At 45.3% G+C, this 23,943-nt stretch overlaps 1 pseudogene; it reads left to right on the forward strand.

Moving 5' to 3' along the window:
• The first annotated feature begins 22,441 nt into the window (after positions 1-22,441).
• LOC101770950 lies at positions 22,442-23,943 on the forward strand (annotated as a pseudogene).

Consider the following 23,943-nt stretch of genomic DNA (forward strand, 5'->3'; position numbering starts at 1 on the left):
TAGTACAGCTCCAATCCCAAAATCACTTGCATCAGTTTCCAATACAAAAGGCTACCTGAAGTTTGGAGCTGCCAAGACAAGAGCCTGACCTAGTGCCTGTTTTAGAGTGTCAAAAGCATCTTGAGTTATGGATGTCCATTGAAACTGAGTCCCTTTCTTGAGTAATTGAGTTAATAGTTTACTAATCAACCCATAGTGTTGAATAAACCTCCTGTAATAGCCAGTAAGACCCAAAAAACCTCTCAACTCTTTAAGAGTTTCTGGTGTAGGCCAATTCACAACTGCTTGCACCTTTGAAGGTTCAGTAGCTACACCAACAGAAAAGATTGTGTGCCCCAAATATTCCAACTCTTTCCTTGCAAATTCACACTTAGGCAACTTTAGAAGGAATTTGTTGTCATGCAATATCTGAAGGACTTGTTCAAGGAGTAATCTATGCTCTTCTAGAGAATTGCTATAGATCAAGATGTCATCCATAAACACAAGAACTCCTTTTGTGAGTAATGGCGCAAAGATAGAATTCATAGCACTCTAGAAGGTTGCAGGAGCATTGGTTAAGCCAAATAGCATGACCTTGAACTCATACAATCCACTTTGTGTCTTGAATGCAGTTTTGGCTTCATCCCCGAGGGCTAACCTTATTTGATAGTAACCAGACCTGCAATCCAACTTGGTGAACCATTGTGCCCCATATAACTCATCTAACAACTCATCAACCACTGGAAGAGGGTGCTTGTCTTTGACAGTAATAGCATTGAGACGCCTGTAATCCACACAAAAGTGTCAGGAGCCATCCTTCTTTTTGACCAACAAGACAGGAGAAGCAAAAGAACTCACATTCTTCTGAATTATCCCTTGTTTCAACATCTCAGAGACTTGCTTCACTATTTCAGTCTTTTATTGAGGAGCATACCTATATAGTTTTCATTCACAGGTTGAGCTCCAGGAATAAGTGGAATGTGATGATCACAATCCCTTTGTAGGAGGTAAGGAACAAGGATCCTGAAAGATGTTCGCAAATTTATGGTCCACCTCCTTAATTTTTGCAGGAACATCAGGTGGTAAAACACACTAAAATATTGAATAAGCCTGCTGTGATTTTTCAGTAACAGTGCAGACAACTTCATCATTTGCAGGAGTGATAGGCAAGAGTTCCACATAATGTACCACCGCCTTTCTCTTGATAAGTCCTTTGACCTTGTGCACATAACCTTTAAGCATTTTGAAGTATCATCATTAATGCCCTTCAACAATATTCTTCTACCTTGGTGAGGAACTCTCAATTTCTTCTTTTTCTAATGAACCCACATTGGGCTGTGGTCTTCAAGCCAATAAGCACCCACAATCATATCAAAGCCCTTCAGAGGAAGAATTCATGTGTCATGAGAGAAAGTATGTCCTTGTATGTTCCACTGTAACTGAGGTATCATAGAGTCTAACACCATAGGGCTGCCATCAGCAGCAGAGAATTTCAAACTGTCACAAGGTTGGAGAACCTGGGAAATAGATTAAGCAACTTCTGGTGTAACAAATGTTCCAGCACTTCCAAAATCAAGTAGAATCAGCAGCTCTGCTTTCGAATGAATCCCCTAAATCCCATTGTCTTTCTTCTTTTCTTTAAATGACAAGATTTAGATGTTTCAGGAACTGCAGCTACCACACATATTTCATCACCACAGTTTTCTTCCTCACTAACATCACTATCAGAGTCATCACATTTTCATTAGTTCTTGAATTGTCGTCCATACATCTATGGGCCCACCAGAAGGTTTGGATAGTTCTCGATACAGGGCTGTACACTGAGACGTGTCAGACATGGAGACTACGGTGCAGGATGATGTGGTCTATGTGGAGGACAAGAGCTAGTCGAGGATTAGGAAACTACTCGTAGCAATTAGAGTAGCACTCTCTAGTCGAATCCGACTAGTATTCTTGTAAACAATTGACCTGTAACCCTGCCCCCGACAATATAAGGCAAGGCAGGGACCCCCTCCGAACAAGTTCAATCAATACAACACAACCAACACACAGGATGCAGGGTATTACGTGACATAAGCGGCCCGAACCTATCTAAATCGTGTGTTCGAGTTCCTGATCTCGGTGAGCCCCACACATAAAACACTACCTCGAGTACCCCTAGGTAGGTTGCCGGGTCTAAACACCGACAGCTGGTGCGCCAGGTAGGGGGCCTCATTGAAGATTCACTGGTGAACTCGATGGCTCAAGTCATCATCAAACCCACCGTTGTGTTCAAAGCGGGTACGACATTCATCTTCGGCTCCTGGGTTTGCATCGCAGATGGTGTTGGAAACTTCCACCGCCACATCACGCCGGCCCTGGAGGAGAAGCACTACGACATCAACCTTCATCGCCAAGCTTTGCAGGATTTCATCGAAAACTTCAACGAAATTTTCGACCTATTCCGAGGCTCCGGGGACAAGTCCGAGTACAACTTGACTTCCCCTACTAGTCGGATTGGTTCCCACAAGCTGGCGCTTAAGCCATCGTGCGAATCGGTCTACAGTACAAGTCGATTCCCGTTCGGACTTCGAAACTCGGGTACTGCCTACAAAGCTATCATATCCAGATCGCAATCCAACTTGGGTTTGATCGAGGACCCCGACTACTACTCGGATTCGGACGAGGAGACTCCTTTATCAGGTCCACAATAGGGCCTAGTTATCACATCTACTTCGCAAGGCAAATTCGTCTACTGGCCCGACATGAAGCCACTAGCTCTCACCAAGGACGACGAGTCGTGCCTTGTCGCTTACCTCGATAACCTCCCATACAAGGAGGGAACCCCTTTATCGTCCATCTACGAAGAAGACGGCTCTACAGAGGTCATCACATCAAGTTCGGGTAGTTTTCCTCCAGAGAGAGAACTCCTCACCATCGTTGCTACACAAGACGACAACGGTGAAGAACGGCCAGAAAGGAATCAACGACATTAACAGCACCCAGACAACGTCTCGCAGGATGAGCTCACCACCAACGTAGAAGGGGAAGAAACCAAAGCTCAAAGGGATCGGCGGCGAGCAAGAAATGATGCTAAAGCAGAGCGTTGCCACCGTCTTGCATCTGACATACCCATCATGAACTTGTACCATACGTTTGAAGCAGTCCAATCGTGTCAACATCCCACTCCTCTCGCCACCATCGCTTCGATTGATTTGATTACTCTGGCATTGCCACAAACCAAGTACACCAGGCAACTAGCTCTACTAGCGAAGCGTGCTTATGAACAACTCAATCAATAGAGCCCAATACACTCGGTTCAACACACCTCATCTCAGCTTGGCAGCAACCTTAGACTAAGTCGAAATGAGGGTGCCAGACCAAGTCGAAACGAGGTTCCCAGAATCGACAACCCGAGACCAAGTCAGCACAGGGCAGAGAGTAGTCAGGTGGGACCCTCGGGAGGCCGTGGCAACCGTGGGCCCTATCTAGAGCCTGAACCTTCAGCACGCGACCTTCGTCAGAAGCTCAACAACAACTGCGATGCCGGTACAATCATTGAAGGGCACCGCCACAAGCGCGAACAACAAGCTGAGTACTCTGGAGAGACTTTGATGGGTTCCCCACCTTCTCAAAACAAGTACGAAAGATGGTTCTACCCCGACAAGTTTAAACCTCTGGGCATTACCAAGTACGATGGCAAGCAAGGCCTAGTCCAATGGCTGAGGTGCTACTCGCTGTCATTCCAAGCGATGGGAGAAAACGATGACACCAAAGTCATCTACTTCCCCATCTGCATGGAGGCAGGACCACTCAAATGGCTCGAATCCCTAGAAATGAACTCCATTGACACATGGAGTCAACTAAAGGTGGCGTTCACAAACAACTTCGCAGGGGCAATGCAGCGTCCTGGCAATAGGATCAACTTATCCCAAGTCAAACAGCAACAAGGCGAGATCCTGCATAGTTATCTACGTCATTTTCTCAATAAGAAAGCCACTATCGTGGACATCACGGAGCGAGACGCCATAGATTGCTTCCAGAACGGTGTCTATGACCGCTGGATGTTCCAAGATTTTGGCAGGAGACGCCCGGAAGATATCAAATCTCTCAAGATCATGATACAAGCTTGGGTGGATGAAGAAGATAAAAAGATCAAGTGGTTCCAATCTAGCCGTAACAGAGGCCAAAACAATAACAACTAGAGTAATGGCCAACGCAACGACAAGAACCGTAACAATCGCCCCAATGACAACCGAGGCAACTACTCGGGTGGTCAAAATTGCAAAAGAAAGCCAAACAATACTATCGCAGTGATGTCCCAATCCTCCAAGAAAAATGGTGGAAACTAAGAAAGGACTCCATTCAAGGAGCTCCTGAAAAAGCAGTGCCTATGGCACCCACACTCTAAGCACTCTGCGATGGATTGCTATAGCCTTCGCAGAGTCATGAAAGATCAGCCGGAACCTTCTGCAGCAAAGGACCAAGGCAAGGCCAAAGAAGATGAAGACGATGATGACAATGGGAAATTTTATAACCCGTCCAACACTATCAACGTCATCTTCGATGGCACACCGGGTACTATTACCAAACGGTCCGATAAACTAGCCCTTCGAGAGATCATGTCCATCGATCCAGCAACGCCTACGTTCCTCAAGTGGTTCGAGGTGCCAATCAAATTTTCAAGGAAGGATCAGTGGACTAGTTTCTTGAACCTATGATGCTATCCTCTCGTCCTAGATCCAGTAGTCGTAGGTCCCGACTCACAAAAGTACTCATTGATGGCGGTAGTGGTCTCAACATACTCTTCGCCAAAACCTTGATGAAGATGGGCCTCGACATGACGGGTATGCTTACCCCGATGAATGCTCCATTCTATAGGATTGTCCCAGCCAACGTCGCTGTGCCTCTTGATCAGGTGGTTTTGCCAGTTACCTTCAGGACCAAAGAACAGTAGCGGATAAAGTACATCCAGTTTGAAGTAGCTGATTTCAAAACTTCGTATTATGCTATCCTTGGAAGACCTACACTGGCCAAGTTCATGGCCATCCCATATTATGTGTACCTAGTACTCAAAATGCTGGGACCTAAGGGAGTACTCTCCCTGCGCAGATACTTGAAAAGCTCCTACGACTGCAACACAGAAGCTGTGGAGTTAGTAGTGACTACTCAAGTGCTGAATTCCTTGATGCAAGTCTTCACTACTTCCAAGAAATTAGCCCTGGCAGAACTTGAAATTCCAGAGAAGAAGTCAGGGACAACTAAGGTCAAGCCAGCAAGTGAAGTCAATATCAAAGCCATAGACCTTGAGACTGGCGATAGCTCCAAGATAGCCCTGATTGGCTCAGGACTGGACCCCACAATAGGAAGACGCGCTCATCAACTTCCTCCAGGCCAACCGAGACATCTTTGCATGGAAGCCATCTAATATGTCAGGGGTGCCCACGGAGTTGATCGAGCACCCACTAAATGTGGATCCCAAAGCTACGCCAAAGCAACAATGACTATGTCGATCGCCCAAGACAGAAGAGATGCAATAAAAAATGAGTTGGCCAAACTACTCATAGCTTGCTTCATAAAAGAAGTCTATCATCCAGAGTCGCTGGCCAATCCTGTCCTGGTGTGGAAGAAAAACACCAGGAGGATGTGTGTCGACTACACGGACCTCAACAAGCACTGTCCAAAGTATCCCTTCGGGCTCTCTAGGATTGATCAAGTCATCGACTCGATAGCTGGATGCACTCTACTCTATTTTCTTGATTGCTACTCGAGGTATCACCAGATAGCTCTTAAGGAAGAAGATCAAATCAAGACCGTGTTCATCACCCCCTATGGAGCATTTGCTACAAATGCAGGCGCCACATATCAACGAACCATCCAGGAGTTCTTCAAGAAACAACTACACCGCAACATAGAGGCGTACATGGATGACGTGGTCGTAATGACCAAAAATCCCGACGACTTGATTCTGGATCTGGAGGAAACTTTCACAAGCTTGCAAGAGTTCCGGTGGAAGCTGAACCCAACCAAGTGCGTATTCGGTGTACCCTCCAGAAAACTACTAGGGTTCATCATTAGTCACTGAGGGATTGAAGCTAACCCCGAGAAGATCGCTGCCATCACCAATTTGCACGCCCCATCATTCATCAAGGACATCCAGAAACTGACTGAATGCATGGCGACCCTCAACAGATTCATCTTGTGACATCCCTAGTAATTAAGAGACCAAATCAAAGAATCATCAAGTGATTAAGAAACAAACCAAAACTAACTCCAAATTTGCTAAGTGTTAAACTCAAAGACAAATCAAATTGCTAAGTGTTGAACCCCTTTAATGGTGCTCAATTGGGCAGAAAATAAAAACAGATTTTGTATAAGAACTGAAATTTTGGCCAATAGAAAAGTGGTAGATATCTTCCAATTGAAAAACTTTCATAATTAGCACTTTTTCTAATTTTGAGTGGAAGGTGTTCAAAAACTAGGTTGAAGTTTGGCTAAAATTCAAATTCAATTCAAAACCGGTTCGACCAGCGTTCCACCAAAGTTCACTTGAAACTATCTCCAAATCTAGCAAGCTTTTTACCTATTGGACTTTATAAAAGTTAGAGTCTATAGTTTGAACTCAAACTTTTGTATTTGGAGTTTGCACCATTTAGTTTAAATTTGGGGACAAAATCTGCACAGAAGATTGCCTCTCATGCGCCACACAGGAACACCATGTGTGCGCAACGCACCTGGGCGCGGTCACCGTGCCATGACGAGTTAACCGATGCCACATGGTGCCACTGCCCTAGCCCCGCCGTGCCACCCAACCGCCGGCCACGTAGTGATAGCACAAGCTCGCAGCTGGCCAACCCGCACACGCATGATCCTCCCCCGGGCACGCCATATCCCGGCCGGCCAACCGCCGTCCGCGCACCACGCCGCGAGCCGGCGCACCGCACGGCCGCTGGCCACTCACGCGCACCCTCCACTGCCCACCACTGCCCGTCCACCACCGGCCGCGCCAATGCGCAGAAAGACGCGCCTAGACGTCACCTCCTTATCCCTCCCCTTTGCCGCTATAAAAGGGTCGCTGCCCATACCGCCCGGCCATCCTTCACGCCCGCCGCCATCCGCCATTAGCACCGTCCCATCGAGCACCTACCCCCGGTCATCACCAGCGCCACCTAAGCATGCCAATGCCACCCCCGAGCACCACTGCACCTTTCTCGCCTCACAGCCGGCCACCACCGCCACCACCATCGCCAATGCCCGAGCAGAAGTGGCTGCGCCGCCACGGTCCCACCGCACGACCTTGCCGGCTCACCTCCGACCCCGACCTCTACACCGGCCAAGTTGTTGGTGAGCCCCTCATCGCTTTCCCACCCTTAGCCCATAGCCCCGCGGCCACTCCTCACCGAAATCGCGCCGCCCACGCTGCCGGTCGGCCCCAAGGGCCACATTGCAAGCCAACGTTTTGTCCCAGGGTCTTTAGTGCGAAAATGTAGAGGCTTCGCTGTGAGATTTTGAAAAGTCTGAGGGGCGTTCTGTAAAGGTGAAAACTCAAATTTGAATAAAATACACAAGAAATGGCTAAAACTTTGGAAATACATATAAAATCATAGGAAAATAATAAAAATACAAAATAAATTTTTCTAGCTTCTTGATGCTCATGTCGGCCTAGCAAAAATATATATCCTTGTGAAATATGTATTTTTGGTTGCTTAACAAAATACATATTGTTTAAACTCATTATTGTGGAATAAATAGTTCTCATGCTCCTAAAATCCTAATAAATTCACAATAGACTCTGATAGTGTTGAAAACCATTCTGTAAAATTTATGGAACTAAACTGATGATAGAACCCTAGTTAAATATAATTCTTCATGATCTGCAAATTACACTATTTGATTTTGAATAAATTCTATGGTTGTCAAATCCATCTCAAATTTTTACAGTAGAATGCGAGTGTAGGGGGAAAGCTCCTGTAAAAATTACATGTTTATATCTTAAGAGATGCTTCCTAAAAATTTATTCATGCTAAAACCTAGTTTAATTATTAATAATAATTACTATTAGAACTTGGAGGCTCACTTTATCAGTAACATGATCACTTCTAAAAAGGTTGCTAAACAGTACCAACATGACACCACCTATGGTCTCTTGAATAATAAGTTTCTAAGAATTTTATATGTGTACACAATCACCATCAAAATAAAAGCTATGTTTTCTTTCCAACTAACCTTGTTTTGTGAAGAAAAGAAATGTTATAAACTTGTCTAGGTGAATGTGGCCGAAAATACACCCTATGTTTTTGCAATGTTTAACGAAATGAGACCTACATCATGAAAGATTATAAATGAAATGTTATGCTTATACATCTCGTGTAGAAGCTAACCTCACTGACGGAATTTACGAGCTGGTCCTGGAAGCTGAAGAAGGACACGCTCCTGCTGAGCTAAACCGGATCGAGGTGACCCAAGACCCGAACCTAGATTCGGAAGAGCCCAAGGCTAACCTAGAGAAGAAGGCAAGTCCCGGAGCATAACCCTGGTTTCCAAATTTATGCAATATCCTGTTTACTTATGTTTGTGCACTAAGTTCATAGGAGTTGTATTGGAACCTTAGTAGCATGCTTCCTAGTACCCATGTTTGAATACTAGCATGATAAGTCATTTAGTTTCTATGCTAAATAGGGACATGATAAAAAATTGAGTGATTTTCTATCACTTGCGAGCTATAGGAGTTGCCTGTTTACTTATGTTGGAATCATAAGGTTGACGAGCGGGGCTTGGTAGGAATCATAAGGTTGACGACCGGGGCTTGGTACTTTGTTCTGAAATTGTTGATGCCCCGTCTGTATAGAGGAAAACGGCTAAGGTCGAAATATGTTAGAGTCATGGTCAAGTGTTTGAACGTACTAAACACATGCTGAGAGTATGGGGAATCAGCAAGCCTAGTACATGACTGAATTGGGGTGTGGACTTTTTCCCCACTCTCTCTAGAATCGGGTTCCCTTGGTGCATAATGTAGGTACAAGTGCGGCCAAGGCATGGCGTCGTTCCGGGGACCGGTGGGGCCTTATATCCAAGGGAAGTGGGCCCTGGACACGCGCTACGGATCGATGGGAATCGTTGATATATGTGAACCCATCGTGGTACGCATATGTCGTGTGTTTAGGTTCACCTAGCAATGTTAAGAAATTTCAATTCGAATCGTCTAGTTCTCAAGTTTTGGAATTGCTTGACTGCCTTTCGGCACTGAGTAAGAAGATGAACAAGGATGATGCTTAATATTGATGCTTAATTAAATTGCTTGTTCTACCATGCTTGCTTAGAATAGGTGCTTATCTAGAATGGTTAATCAACTAGAACTTGATGCTAAAACTTGAAAGCAAGGATCCACTTTAGAAGCTTTTGGTAAAAAAAAAACCTCAACCAAAAAGCCTTGCATGTCTAGGAGTCGGTGGATTAGATATCACCTGACGGGTAAGTCTTGCAGAGTATTAGTATACTCAGCCTTGCTTGTGGTTGTATTTTCAGGTAATGACATTGATGATATGGTTGCTAGTGTGACTTGATCGTACCAGCTCCCTCTGGGATGGATGGTTGAGTGGGACCCATCCTCAGTGGGAGAGGATCATGGTGAGTGATGTCATGGACGGCTTCACCATGATATCATGTATCGACATTAGTTTATTGTTTCTTTCCGCTGCCTTTGAACTCTGAAGTACTTTATGTTTGGAACTCGGTTTGATCCAATTAAAGTGTCTGTTCGCATTGAGGCGATGTTTAGCACACTTTAGCCGGGTTAATTTGGGTGGTTCTTCCATACATCTCAAGGCTTGCAAAATAGGGACTACCCTTCTTCAAACTACTCAAGCGGCAAGATAAATTTTACTGAACCGAGGAGATGGATCAAGCCCTTTAACAATTGAAGGACTTCTTATCAAAGCCACCAGTCCTCACAGCACCTACTCCCAATGAAGACTTGCTGCTCTATATCGCCGTGACTACTAATGTATACAAAATACAGAGGTCTATCTACTTCATCAGTGAGGTGTTGTCGGATTCCAAAACCAGGTACCCGCCAGTTCAAAAGTTGCTATACGCAATATTACTCACCTCATGGAAGCTACGACACTACTTCCAGGAACACAATATCTCTGTCGTCACAGACTTCCCCTTGTGAGAAATCCTCCACAATCGAGATGCGACAAGAAGAATCTCCAAGTGGACAGTAGAACTCAAAGCCTTATCCCTGGAATTCAAGTCAAGGACTGCCATCAAGTCGCAAGCACTAGTCGATTTCATGGCAGAGTGGTAGGAAAATCAAGTACCAACACCGGCAGAACGCCCAGAGCATTGGTTCATGTACTTTGATGGATCGCTAAAGTGTGAGGGCGCCGGTACAGGAGTACTCTTAATTTCTCCTAAAGACGAACAACTGAAATATGTTCTGCAAATCTTCTGGGAGGTATCCAACAATGAAGCTGAATACGAAGTGCTTCTACACGGGCTCCGCCTGGCAGTCTTGCTGGGAATCAAGCGGTTATTGGTCTACGGCGACTCACTGGTGGTCATCAATCAAGTCAACGACGAGTGGGATCGCCATAAAGACTATATGGACGCATACTGCCTGGAAGTACGCAAACTGGAGAACAAGTTCTTTGATCTGGAGTTTCATCACGTGGCTCATGATAATAACGTAGCTGTAGATATCTTGTCCAAACTCGGATTTACTCGTGCTCAAATTCCAGCTGGGGTCTTCATCCATGAACTACACAAGCCATCCATAATAGAGCCGGCACCATCGAAAACCACCGATCGAGGCCATGATGCACCAGATCAGGAGGTTATGATGATCGACGTAGACTGGAGAACCCCTTTCATCAACTACATCAAGCAGCACAAGTTACCTCTAGACAAAACAGAAGCTGAGCAAGTCTCGCAACGCGGCAAGAACTACGTTTTAGTCGGGGATAAGCTCTACAGATGAGACGCATCATTAGGTGTACTTATGAAGTGCGTCTCACGACAAGATAGCAAAGACATACTGAAGGAGATCCATAAGGGCATCTGCGGCAACCACGCATCTTCAATAATGATTGTGGGCAAGGCTTTCAGAGTAGGATTCTACTAACCTACAGCTCTCGCTAACGCCGAAGAACTAGTCCGCCGATGCCGAGGATGTCAATTCTTCATCAAACAACAACACGTCCCAGCTTACAAGCTGATCACCAAACCACCCTCTTGGCCCTTCGCATGCGGGGGGCTAGACATGATTGGCCCACTGCCTGCAGCGCCTGGAGGGTTCAACCGAGTATTCGTGGTGATCGACAAGTTCACCAAGTGGATCAAGGTGAAGCCAGTAACTTGCCCTAAGGCAGACAGGGTACTCGACTTCCTCAACGAAATTGTCCATCGCTACGGCTTCCCCAAATGCATCATCACAGACTTGGGCTCGAATTTCAACAATCATGAGTTCTGAGAGTACTGTGAGAACAGCGGGATCAACATCTGGTACATCTCTGTCACTCATCTGTGGGCCAATGACTAGGTTGAGTGCGCCAACGGGATGTTACTCGAAGCTCTGAAGAAAAGACTACACGACATTGGCAACACCAAAGGGGTCAAGTGGCTCAAGGAGCTACCCAATGTCTTCTAGGGGCTTCGCACCTAGCCGTGCAAGCCTACGGGGTTCTCCACCTACTTCCTGGTCTATGGATCAGAAGCCGTCCTCCCCGTCGACGTCATGTGGAAATCTCCAGTAGTCGAGCAGTACGAGGAGGGTGCAGCAGAAGAAACAATGCGTTTAGATTTAGACAGCCTCGAGGAAGCTCGTTGTGCATCACTCATCCAGTCAGCAAGATACCTTCAAGGAATTTGATGCTATCATGATCGCAATGTCAAAGAACGCCCGTTCAATACGGGCGACATGGTTTTCAAGCATATTCAAGACATAAAGGGGCTGCACAAACTAAATTCGATATAGGAGGGTCCTTTCGTCATCTCCAAGGTCACTGGACCTGAGTCGTATAGGCTCCAAACTCTCTCTGGCGAAGAAGTCGACAACTCGTGGAACATCGAGCGACTTGTGTTGATTCTACCCATAGTTCACATACTCATGTAAATTGACCATCGGCCTCAATTGTAAAAATTACAATTTAATAAAAGCAAAGTTATTTTTTGTCAAAAAAACTAGTCTCTGCATGTTTGTGGCTTGCGAAAGCAAGTTCGTAAAGCTATTCAGCTCCCCAGGTACTATTGCCCAACCCACGGCTTGTATTCACAAGTCTGCACATAGATATTTCTAAGTTATTCAACTCGTTGGACACAATTGTCCATATGCGGCTTGTAAAAATAAGTCTGCATATATATCTTTTCGAGTTATTCAACTCATTTTGGTAGCAGCAACTTGCAAAAAGCAAGCCTAAACACAAAATTCCTGAGCTAGTTAGCTCCTTGGACAAGTCTATTCATCGATGGTCTTCACAAAAGAAGTTGTCAGCAAACTTGGGAGTTACCTATACTATCCAAATTCTTATCTAGACGAGTCTGTCTAGCCGCAGCTTGTAATAACAAGTTTGTAGTTCTAGGTCTTCAAAGCACAACACCCGAACAACCCAGAGAGGTTGCAAAGTTAGGCTCGAGCTAACAAAGTCCTGAAGAGTCTACTCGCCCAAAGAGTCTGACTACCTAAATACCTGAGTACTCGCACTCCGCAGAAAGAGGTTGCATCCTAAGGGTACTCTACATTGTGTATCTGAAGAGGCTCACAAGAGCAGCCTTGTGCGCAAACACTCACGACTACCACACGAGCAACTATTCAGGGTAGTTCGGGAGATGCACTAAAACAAAGAACTCAAACAAGTCGCCAAGCAACAAAAATTGCGATAACACTTCAAAAATTTACATTTCATTCAAATCATGTTTATATTACAATAACTTCATATTTTTTACATGACAAACTACTCAAGGTCTATCTGACCGGCTACTTCCTTAGCAATGGGAGTCATTTCTTGTAGGTACTGTTGGAATTGCTCATTACTGTAGTCCTCCACAATCCCTTCTGCAATAGGAGCCAAGTTGGCTTGCGAGTAGAAGGACTTTACCATAGCCAACAGCTGCTTTGAGAGAGACTCTGCCATCTTCTAGATATAGCTGGTGATCTTCCCGGGAACATCCTTGAGTACCACCGCCAAGGGGCGGGGCTCCACCATGTCGGCGACGGGCTGAGTGGCTTCTGTTAGTTCATTCAGAGCAAGCTTGGTTGCCGCCAACTCAGCCTCACGCTCTCGGAGGATTGTCATGGTATTCACCAGGTCGACTTCTCTATCGATGCGCAATTTCTTTTCCTTCTCCAGCTTGTGCTCCAGAGTCTTGTATTAAGCGGTCAAATTATCGTGTTGATCCGTTACTCTGTAATATAAGTTCTGTTAATCAGTCACGCGGCTCTGGAGATCTTTTTCTTTGGTGAGTGCAACAAGAACAAAACAAAGAACAAGTTAGAATCACCAAGCACAAATTGGTACTCGAAGACCAGCGGGAGGTGACAACTTACCATCCAATTGATTTCTCAACCCTTTGTTGCACTTCTGAAGGTGGTCCTTCTCCTCCGCAGTCCTTTGGACGATGTTCCAGTACTCAGCAGCTTGGTCGTCGTACTTCATGAGTAGCCGAGAAGAGTACTGTCGCTCTTTAACTAGCTCCTGTTCAAGCACTTGAGCCTGCATGATAGTGTCTCCATAACCTTGGATCATCTCTGATTTCTGGCAGGAGCGCTCGATTAGTTTCTGCAAAATAGAGCAAGTACTCGTATAAGTAACGAGTACCGATTTCAAGTCGAAGACTAATGCAGAGGTGCAACTTACCTCTGTGAATTCGCCTACACGGCGATGCATCTCCATGACAGTGGCCTCCATCTCTATGGTGGTCAAAGGGTCAGCAAGAAGTTGGATCTTCTCCAGGTCCACCCCTTCGGCTATCCAAGTCTCATCGTGCTCTTCGGCATTCGGCGCACCAAGAGGAACCAGCGCCCAGTTAATCGATGGACCAGCTTCCGAAGACAAGAGGGGGGCCGCGCTGCAACTAGTCAACGGTCCCGTCTCAGAAGGAGAGATGGCGGCCAACACTTGCAGTGCTCCAGCAACTTCAACCTCAACTTCTGGCTTGGGGGTTACAAGCGCACCCTCGACTCCAGAAGTAGCCCCTACCTCTACCTCGGTCTCTGCCTCTAGCTCGGGGGCTACCAATGTGGCCACCACAGCAGACGTAGTCGCCGCAATGAGCTCGGCTACCAGCAGCTCGGGGGCTGGCACTATAGCAACATTAAGACATGGAAGTAGCGACAAGAGATACAACACCCGGTGCTATTTCTAGCGCTGGCTGCTCCTCTGGCGGCGGAATTGCAAACTCTGGGACTTGATCTTGATATGAGCGGCCGCTTGCCATCAGCTCCAGATTTAGGACTGAGCCCTCCGATGTCCACGTTGACAGATTTCCTGAAATAAGACAACTATCAAAACACACTACATAGCAACACCAAGTCACAATCAAAAAGGGCTACAGCCTCTGTGGATGTTCGTCCTGTAGCCCATTGCAGCGTGACGTATGTACGTGACCATTTTTTTATTTTTAAAGGGAAATAGGCTGGAGTCTACCGTTGTACGTACGTGACCATTGATCATGCGAAGATACTGACATAATACGTACGCTAACCATTGATGTGAAAAAAAAATATCATGCGTGGCGTGACTCGCCTCTTGGGCCAGGCCATTGTCCTATATAATTCTCCAACCCGGATGAGTTTCGGTACAATCATCCGTGCATCGAACAGGCCTCCTAGCTGTGCACGAGAGAAAAAGGAGAGGCCCCTGCCTTGCTCCAGACCTTCGGTCGTTCTTTCTCTCACTTGTACGTTCTTGCAAAGAAAGTCGTAGCCTTAGCTGTTGCCTACTTTTCAAAAACATTGATAAAGTTAGGGGGGGGGGGGGGGGGTGTTGGAGGTTGGAAGGCAAACGGAGAAAAACTATTCCAGAGCATTAAACAACAGAAGCCCCGAACTAAATTAAACCCCCGCCAGCGTACCCGTGAGTGTGAGTCGTGCCGATATGGATAAGGTAGCAGCAGCTTGCCCTTCTGCCTGCGCTCTTGGTCCACCGGCTGAAGCCTGAATGAGCGCTGGCCCGGTCATGCGAGCTTCCACATCGGTGTCCACTGTCCTGGTGTTGGACATGGACCGGTGGAGTGGTGGTACCACATCACTGGACGACGCAACACTTGCAGAAGTTGCAGTCGTCGTTTTCGGACGACTTCTCCCGGTCTCCGGTCGTTGTCATGTGTTCTACACGTCTTTTAAGTTAACAAGACTGAATTTTACTAAAAATTATACTCTCGACAATTTTAAATGCCCATGCTATTTCTGCCATGGAGTCGCATCCATTAAGTGGATTAGCATTGAGATAATCGCACAGAAAATTCGAAGATAAGTTTTGTTGCGTCTAGACTTGACTGTGACTACAGCAAGAAACAGTACTAAAGCATTGTTGGAAATGGAATGTTCCAAGGTATCAAAAAAAGATGGCTGCGAACAATGAACGGCATCCAACGCAGTCATTCCACTACGGTTGCTTATAAGCAATCTGGGATGCCGACTTGTGCTCATATACTTTGAAGTTATAGAGTCTACGACTTAGGCAGCGGGCAATACATTTTTTGTTAACCATTTCTCGGCGAACTCAAATGTAACTTCCCATTTGTTTTGCTTCTCTATCAAGACTGAGCTACCCCTAAAAGAAGACTGAAATTGTTGTGCTGCACTTTGCGCTTTTTCCGCACAAGTTTTTGAGGGAACTAGTTGTAAACCAGTACTATTGGAACATGAAGTGATTTGTCCATATTTTTTCGTCAACTTAAACTTTTGGTTGAACTGATCCATCCATGTATGCAACTTGATGCATAGCAAAATTAGAGCAGGAAAAGCAACCACTCCAATTCACTTCTGATCCCTCTCAATTTTGTTAGCCAATTCTTCGTAAGAATATGACATCAAAGCCAATATATATGGTGATCATTAGACATAAAGGACAATGATATACCTCAACATAATAAAAAAAATCGAGTGATCCTAGTCAACAAAGGACAACAGTGAATGCCATACACGCCTAGGATACGTCATACTATTTTTTATGGCACATGGTACATGGCTACCAATGCAAGAGCACTTTTGGTCTGAATTGAACCATTATATTGTAGTATCTTCCTTTCTTCTATTGTGTACCATACAAAGGCGCAAGCACTAGCTAGAGGGGTTAACTAGAATAACCAGGATATAGTGAGATGGTGCCCGTGTTGCACTTAAAGGCTTTCTCTTACCTTTTTGTGCCCCTTCCACAACCCATCCCACCATTATCTTCATTCATGAAAGGTGCTGACGCCGGGTGCGTGTGGAAGCCATTCCAGTGCGTAGCCATCGTTTCTTCAAACAGCAAAAGGAAGAAGTCGCGCATGTTTCTGCTCTATCGTTTGACGACAAACCTTGTACCTACCGGTAACATGTAAACTGTAATGCACGCATAAAAACATCACGTGTGTCCTCTGAGATTTATGTAGGTTTGAATACAAATAAGATAATTTTACAAACTCGTGACACTACAAATCCGCTTAAAGAATATTTGCGGTATTATGATGAGTAAGTACTCCCTCCATTAAAAAATGATAGACATTTTTTGACAGGGGAAAGGTCTTCCGAAGTAAATTTTAAAACTTGATTTCTCTTGCAATATAATATCAAATGTCAAAGACTCAATATAATCTCATAACCACTTTGAAAAAATATATTGATGCAAAGTTTATGCACTGAATGTACATGTAATCTAACTAATTATTCATCAAAACTTCTATATTTTTCTTGCTTTTCTCAATCAAAATAGGTCTTATATTTCTGAAAATAGGGAGTAGTAACTACAAGTTCAATGATAATTTTACATAATTATATCAACTTTCACCCGATACCAAAAACTACAACTTACTAAAACATACTCCCTCTAGTCGCATTTATTTATTATTCTGACAAGAATCATCTTCAACAATTTGAACTAACTTGGATAAGTATACTTTAAACCCCAAAATATTCAAGGTTGACTACTTAACCCCGGAACTATCCAAAACCATTTAAATAACTTCCCTACATCGGTTGTATAGGTGGTTTTGTCTATACGGCATTACATGTGGACTGCGATGTGGTGACAATTACATTTTAAATAATTTCAAGGTACCATTAATGTTACCTAAACGCTAAACAATCGATCACCTACCTACCGTTTAGCTCTTTATTCATTCTAAACGGCCAATTAAATGGGTTAAACAGCCATTAAACAGCTAACAGGTGATTTAACGAGCACGGCTAAGCACTATGTAAACAGGCTAAACGGCTGTGTGCGCGGATACTGGCCATACATGTAACGTGTAGGCAATCACCAAATTATTACTAGCGACAAGGTGAGAGCAGTGGCATTGATCTGCTACAAATGTGAGATTAACATGGAAACATCATTGGTTTATGTTCTCACCACATCACCATCCACGTGTATTGGTATTGCCATATAGGCAAAACCACCTCTAAAACCGTTGCAGAGGGTTATTTAGACGGTTTTGTTGGATAGTTTAGGAGGGCTAGGTACCTGGTTTCATAGGTGAAGGGTTAATTAGCATCGAATAGGTGATGGAGTGAAGTAGACTTACTCCAACGTTCCTTTGGTTCGAATGACAATTAAATCCCACCAGAGGTAGTAATAGTTAGCTCGTGTACCCCCACTTGTAATACAATCGGGAATGTGTCCCACAACATAGTTGTAATTCCTTGTTACAAGAGCAATATATGGCCGGTTCATGTTATATGAGATGATGAGAACAAAGTAGCTATGCATGGCAAGCAAATGGAGATTTTTTTTCTCAGTACTACTATAAATGTACATGGCGTTAGTATATAAGACGACATGGTCCAGCATGTAAGTGATAATATGGCAATTCTCGATGTAAGTTTCATTCCCATAAATAAAGTGGCACGTAGGCAAATAGGGTAACATGACATTTAGAGTTATGAAAAGACAGAAAATGAGTTTAATCTAGAGGAAACTTGGTTCCCACAGTTTCCAACGGAGTTAAACTCTTACACACCTGTCAGTGAAAGCTAAAGTTTTATTTTATTGATCACATGTTTACATACTTCCACGTCATGCATGAATTGCTTATAATGACTGCCTATAAAATAAAGGATGCGGCTAAAGCCAATCTCAATGGTAGTTTCATGGAGAGTTTCATGAGCATTAATTTTCATGCCATATCAATAATTTTGCTGACTTGGCAATATATTTATGAGGAAGGAGGAGGAGTTTCATCATACGTGGGAGAAGTTTCATCCCGTGAAACTCAACAGGCACAGCTACCTAGTTCCCGATCTTGATAACTGTGCAGTGAAACTGTAGCTGTAAATTAGCCCATCTGCACGGCCGACCTTAATTAGGAAACCACCTAATTAAGGGACTTCCCTTTTTAGCATATTAGCCATTCTGGTACCTCTGGCCGACAGAACCCACAGGAAGCAGAGGAAGGCATGCTGTGCAGCACTTCAGGCACCAAAAACTAGCTATACTCTATCTATATAAGAAAAACACAGGTACATAGGAAAATGGTGCACACATAGTATTTAACACAGACAAATTTGCTTTCCACTAGAATAGCAACTTCACAATTTTGTTTTGCAGATAAAAGTGCCCTACCCTAAAATAAAAATGAACAATACTTTGCCTAACTAATAAAATTACTTTGCCCAACAATTTTAAGTATTTGCATTCTGTGCACATAACCATGACCTGCAAATGCAATGATCATAACTAATTTAGATCTTGCAAGCACTAATTCTGATCTACACACAACATTATGATATTGTGTACTCGCATTATACACAAGCAAAAAAGATCTTCACCAACGAAGACTGCACATTTGCTTCTCTTCCCGACCACTTCATGACCTACGTTTAAGAAAGAACATAATGCATAATTAGAGAAAAGCGCGGACTAATGATGAATACTTTGCAGGCTTCAATTGAAATTCCCTTGAAGTGGAATAGACGGAATAGATGGATTCGAGTTAGAACATAAATTCAGTAGATTTGGGCCAAAAACTTTCAGTTGCAGGAGCAGTCCATGCATCATTAAACACTCTACTCGATAGCCATTTCATATCATACTTTGAAATGCTGCAAGCTAAAATTTTTTTTCATTTTCAATACGCTAAAATGATGGTTGGGATGAACCAAGAACATAAAAACTATTGACAGCATACTGACACTTAACCACTGGAAACTTGTGAGATGCCCAGGATACCTTTTCAGTTTTATGAGAAGAAATTGTGAGAACAAAATGTAGGTAGAGCAGATATAGATATTGTAAAAATTTTGATGGTGACTCCAAAGGAAGCAGAGAAGGCCAGATGTGGAGACAAATAGGGACATGTGCCAAATTGAAATGAATTGAAAGGAAATAGCAAATGCAAGCACAACAATTTATTCAGGTAGCTGCTCCCCTGCATGATGCATCGACTATTGCAACTGAATCAAGTGAAAGAGTAAGCCCAGTAGATGTAGCCGATAGTATAGTACCTTCTGATGACCTGCAGCACGGGATCATCAATCTTGCTCTGGAGCCATGGCAGAGAGCCAGTCTTGGCGAGATTAGAACCCATTTCAACTTGTTCTACAAAACCCAAAAAAGGGACACACCAAATAATCAAGAACATGTAGTACACTAAAAAAAAGGTTAGATCAGAGAAAAAGAACTGGCTTTTGTACATAGTACCAGTACAGGTAGTTATTTGTGAGTCACTACTGAAAGCAAGCAACTGAAAAGGAATTGTGGAAAACGATCAATGAAAAGTTACCAAATGAAGTATATAGTTTTACATAATCCATAACCATATTATTACCTATTCTTGTCCATATTATTGCCAAATTCAGAGCCATAGTATTTGCTAACTAGAACCATATTATTGCCTTGTGACGTACATTGTTTTGCCTAGTTCAGTAGCATATTATTGCCTAATAAATTACAAGGAGTCATTTTCTACTGGACCTAAAATAAAATAACCTTGGTGCCTACAATTGCATGTATGCTTGTACCTGCTGCAGCTTTGCCTACTATAGCATATTATTGCCTAATGAGGTACATAGTTTTGAATTATATTCAGAAGCATATTATATAATTCATAGCCATATTATTGCACATTGAACTCTCTTGTTTTGCATAAATCCAAACCTCATATAAAATTGCTTACTCTTGTCCATATCATTCTCTAATTTAGTATCAAAAAGATTCAACAAAAATGCAATGCTGCAAAGGATTGGTAGGACTTCAGGAATGATGATGATAAGGAATGGAGGAGATTATTGTCACACTAGAAGTACCAAAAAAGGTCAGCGGGCTGTGGCGGGACCCAACACTACCAAAGACTTCTAATTTACCTAGGGTTACCAATACTACAGTCCTACTCCTAGTGTTGTTATTTCTATCGTTACATATACACCAACTAACCTTACTGCAATATTATTACCTATTGAAAAATATCTAATGAGAACCAAATTATAAATTCATATATGATAGTACAACACTACAGTAGAGCTAGCAAACACAGGGGACAACTTGAGAACATGTGTGACCGCTCAACCGTTGTTGACAACCACCGCACATTATTTGCCCAAAAAAAATATTATTTTGCCTAACGAACAACAGTAATTTGCTTAAGTAATAAAAATGATTTGCCTATCTAAGAAAAATACTTTCCTGGTTGAGAATAGTTCGTTGGCTACCTAAGAATGACACTTTGCCTAAAATGATGATAATACTTTTGCCTAACTAGGAGTAACAATATTGACTAACAGGAACACAATTTTTATGACACGAACTAGGACATTCTACTGGAATTTAAATTCTGAATGCAACAGCTAATGCTAGGAACAAAAGGACACTATAGATGAACTTAATATATTATGCATGCCTAGGTAAAAGAAAAACTTCATTACAACCGTTCACAAAAAAAAATAAACAAGAGTGTAGTTGGTTCACTGTAATGCTTATATATATCCAGATCACAACATGTCATGAATTTGAAGGCCATGGCATTTTAGGAAAACTGGAGATCAGAGCGTACTTTTGCTTGTCAGCTCGAGTCCATGCAGCAAAGAGAAAGACAGTAAAAGTTTATTTTCATTCTTTGGGTTGCAATCTCCATTATTCACCAACTTTGAGGGGCTTACCAGATTCAGTCTAACATATGACTAACATGAACATTATTGTGCTAAAAAGTAGAGCAAAAAAGGATGGTGGGTGTTATCCTACAATCTTTCACTAAACTCAAACGACATCTCCTTGTATCACCATAGGACGTATGGTACAATGTAAATGACTGTTAGCATGGTTAATTAACCTAAAATAGATCTCAAACTATCCACTATACCATCCAATGCCAACTCGATGGAAATTAAACACCAGCGTATCACGTGGTTCGTACAAACAAAGGTAACAATTCTATATCGTTGAAAATCTCACATGCCTACGCAGCTTAAGGTCCCCGCTGCTAACTGGAAGAGACAGGAAGAAAAAATGAAAAAAAAAAAGATGGGGACTAGCACGGGGCAGCCAGCATCCGTACCACATCCCAGCGTCGCAGTGATGTGTTTGTAGATGTTGAAGAAACGGTAGCTCTCGGCAAGCACCGCCACGTCGCCTGAGCGCTCCGTGGTCAAGCACACGCTGGGGCCATGCAGCGGCTCGAGCTTCGCTACCTTGATGGGAGCCGCCGCGCGCGCCCTGGTCGAGTGCCGCCACGCGCGCCCTTGCGGGGTCCACCGTTCCCTCGTCGGGGGCTGCTGGGTGCGCCCTCGTGGGGCCGCTGGGCGTATTCGCTTTAGCTTATAAGTCGGCAGAAAAGTTGAAACAGTTGATTTATTGTGTGAGAAAAATATTGTTTGGTGGCTGATAATCTGGCTGAATAAGCTGAAGCGAACAGGCCCGCTGCCACGCGTCCCGCCGGGGGCCGACGCGTGCGTCCTCGCGGGGACCGCCGCTCCCTTGTCGGGGGCTGCCGCGTGCTCCATCGTGGGGCCGCCGCAGCGCGCCCTCGCGGGGGGCGCCGCTCTCCCTCGCCGGGTGGCCGCCGTTCTCCCTCGTCGGGGGCTGCCGCGTGAGCCGCTCATAGGAGATAGAGAGAGAGGTGAAAAGATAAGAGTGAATCTACGTGGACGGCAGATCGACGTGGCCACGCAGTTGAACAAAATTACAACCGGTTGGAAAGAAGTCATTACCTAAAATAAAATCTGCATTATAGATGTTGTTTTATTTAGGGTTTCATTTCACTCTAGATATTTATTATTTTAAAAAGTAATGGAACAAAACTAGCTACTAAGATTGATCTATAAGAGATAAAACGGTCGAAGGGTGGTATGATATCCTTAGCACAACCACCGTCCCACAGCTCCATTTCACTTTCACAAGACACCCATCGGGCCATCGGCAATGGCGGTATCTCTTGCTCGTCCGGCCGTCCCCAAGACCAAGAGCCCAAGACATGCCGTCGTCGACCCAACCCAGTACTCCCTCTACTCTGACAAGCGGGGCCCACAAGGAGATGCCCCCCACATGATAGACGCAGGAACCCGAGGAAAACACCACGCCTCCCACTGACACGGATGGCCTACGGGCCCCGCGTGTCGGTGGGGCGCGCATCGCGAGGCCGGCGGTTATGTTAATCTCGCCCGCCCCCGTCACAGGCAAGTGCCCGCCGGAAACCGCCTGCCCAATAAAAAGCCGCGCGCCTCTCACCCCCGCGCCCCAGCCTCCCCACCACACCACGCCGCCGCGCCTAATCGCCATGGACGCCGCCGGCGGAGGCGCCGTCTTGGCGGGCGGCCACGACGAGGCGGACGCCGCCTTCTTCTCCCGGCGCGGGCACCGCTGCTGCGGCTGCTTCTGGGCGCCGCCGTGGGCGGCTTCCTCCTCCCCGTCCCCGTCCCCACGAACGCGCCGCGCGGAACAGGGGGGTGACCAGGAGTGGTGGCACCGCGTCGGGGAAGGCGGGGGCGGGGCGGCGTCCTCAGGCCGGCGCCGGTGGTGGCGGCGCGGGGTGGACGCGCTGATGAAGGTGCGAGAGTGGTCGGAGCTGGTGGCCGGCCCGCGGTGGAAGACCTTCATCCGCCGGGTTCCGCCGCAGCAGCCCGCGCCACGGGGCCGCGGGCGGCGTTGGCGGCGGTGGGAAGCTGAACTACGACCCGCTCAGCTACGCGCTCAACTTCGACGAGGGCCACGCCGGCGGCAGCCCCGGGGGCGGCGACTACGCGGGCTACCCGCCCGACTTCTCCGCGCGCTTCGTCGCGCCGCCGCCGGGCTCCGCCAAGTCCTCCATGGACCTCGGCGGCCGCGACGCGCCGCCGCTGTTCCTCCACCAGGCGCACTCGCCGCGCCCGCCTCCTGCCGCCGCGGCGAGGGGCTGACGTCGACGCGGCGCGCCGGCGTAACCGTCGGCTGTGGCTGCGCGTCACTAATGGGGCGGCGGAGGCGATAAGGGAGGAGGGGAGGCCGTCGCTTTCGTCCCCCTTGGTCGTCCGGTTGTTCTTGCTTTTTGCTTGTGGATGGTGTCCATAGGGAGGTTCTTGTTTAATTTCTTTTTCATTTTGTCTGTTTTGCTTGCAACTTTTGTAAAATAGATTGCTACTCTATGTCGTCCAAAATTGTCACTATAGCCATAGAAATTGTTCATTCTTGGAGGAAGAGATGAGACACAAACACAGCATCATGGTCTATGATCATCCATGTTGAGATACTTCCTACTCCTATAGTATAAGATGTCAGTAGTAGTGCGTTAATTTTGCTATCTTGGTGGCTTCTGTAACTGTAACGGAAACTCTTAGGTCCCATCTCCATCTGAAAGGCCTTTTTAATCTACGCTGAA

This window comes from Setaria italica, chromosome IV (assembly GCF_000263155.2).
Source record: "Setaria italica strain Yugu1 chromosome IV, Setaria_italica_v2.0, whole genome shotgun sequence".
In the NCBI taxonomy this organism is placed as follows: Eukaryota; Viridiplantae; Streptophyta; class Magnoliopsida; order Poales; family Poaceae; genus Setaria; species Setaria italica.